The sequence below is a fragment of the Erythranthe guttata genome, chromosome 3 (assembly GCF_056151865.1).
Source record: "Erythranthe guttata isolate IM_541 chromosome 3, IM_541, whole genome shotgun sequence".
NCBI lineage: Eukaryota > Viridiplantae > Streptophyta > Magnoliopsida > Lamiales > Phrymaceae > Erythranthe > Erythranthe guttata.
The window spans coordinates 9952518-9954378 of NC_142535.1; the positions used below are offsets into that span (position 1 = coordinate 9952518).

General features: G+C 29.1%; 1 long non-coding RNA gene across 1 annotated transcript; it reads right to left on the reverse strand.

Moving 5' to 3' along the window:
- Positions 1-1002: 1002 nt before the first annotated feature.
- LOC148771739 (uncharacterized) lies at positions 1003-1556 on the reverse strand. The gene is made up of 2 exons (XR_016030523.1): positions 1355-1556; positions 1003-1229 (listed from the first exon to the last, which is right to left on the reverse strand). It is a non-coding gene; the product is annotated as an uncharacterized LOC148771739 (long non-coding RNA).
- Positions 1557-1861: the final 305 nt, after the last annotated feature.

Here is a 1861-nt window from a genome sequence, read left to right on the forward strand (position 1 = left end):
TTACATATATATTTAATAGTAATGAAGAATAGAGATTAAAATTGTAACATAGGAGTTTGAAAATTACTATCATCATAAAGTAAAGGGTAAATTACAACCACCCCTGAGGAATGGTCAATTTACGAAAAAACACCTCTTGTTTGGATAATTACATCTACCCCTCAACTATGATTTTTTCTTACACATCCACCCTTATGGTGTCAAATTCAACATAACCATCTAGATTTCGTGGAATGTGCTCTAGTTTATATTCGTTTGGTGTAAAAATACAGTTTATGATGCACCAAAATCTAATATATACAAGAAAAAAAACACATATTATGATCATCTTGCTTCAAAATTATGAGTTCAAATGGGATAAAACGGGTACAAAAGTGATAATATTACATATAATCTCGAAGATTCCACTAAATTTGAAACCACAAGGGTAAACGTGTAAGAAGATTTATAGTTGATGGACGGTTGTAATTACCCAAACAGGAGAGGGTTTTTGTAATTTGACCATATCTTATTATGAATGGTTGTAATTTGCCATAAAGTAAAAGATAACTTAGTTGGATAATTTAATTTTGAGAGAGCCCAAATATAACAAAAACAAAACCTATTAATAATATATAAGAAATATTATTTTTCTATGTGAAAGGGCAACCGCCGCTTGCCCGTGGAAAGGTCCCGACCGACAGTCCAAATATTTGTAACTTGATGTTAATTAATTAGGTAGAATTTGTGATTTAGCTTTTGTATTAGCTTTTGTATTTGGTTCAGACTGACCATTACTTGTACCACATGTAACACGTTTTGCACAAGTTTAACTTAATTATAGGAATTTGTTTAGCTATCAACTTGACCATTTGTTGTTTTGTTTTCAATAATCTTTTATTTTAAAGCCAGGGTTTCAAATGGGTGTAGTAAATGGGACCTAGTTCACTATTTAACCTTTCCCAAGCTCAAAGTCATGTTCAAGAGCATGATGCATACTTGTATTTTACATCTTTTGCACAATTTGGACCCAATATCACCTCTCCAACAACAAAATGGGAAAAGGCAAAATTTATTAAATTTTAACTTTGTATGTTCAAAATTGAGAAACCAAAATTACAATTTAACAAATTGTGTAAAAACAAAAAATAATGAAAAATTCCCACAACCCATCCCTTTCAACAACCAAATCTGCAGTAATTCAACTACAACTGCCAATATCAACTATTAATTTAATTCATCAACCACCACTGTAAAAAAATGTAACACTAATCAACTCTATAAATTGTGGTATTTGATTTCATCAAAAATCATCCTCAACTGGAAAGGAAAAAAAACCAGTATCTAAAAGAATTTAAAGAGGTAAAAAACTTACATGGATTTTAAGCCCATCAATGGAAGATGGTAAAACTAGTTCTCTACCACCACTCCTCTGTCAATCTCCAAATAATGGAGATATGGACGGTGGATGAGAGTCGGCATGATTTTTCCTCTGCTCGTTTTTTTTTTTTTTTTTTTTTTTTTGCCCCTATTCTATTTTCTGCTTCTGGTTCTTTTGCGCCTCTTCTCTTGAGGATTTGGTAACTTAAACAATGTATTAGTGCTTATTTTTTTAATTAAAAAAATGAGAGTTGGCAAGCAATTTTTTTTGGTTTGTTTTTTTAAATTAAATTTACAGATTATTTTTTCACACAATATGTTTCAATGTATAAAAACAAGGAGTATTTAAATTTTTTAATTTAATTTTTTTTAATATACGTATATATAGTGATAAAAACATTTATATTTAATAACTAATAATTTAAAACTAAAATGTTGTAAAATAATAAAATATGATAATTGTGTAAAATATAAATAATGTTGTTGGAGGGTGATGTTAAAA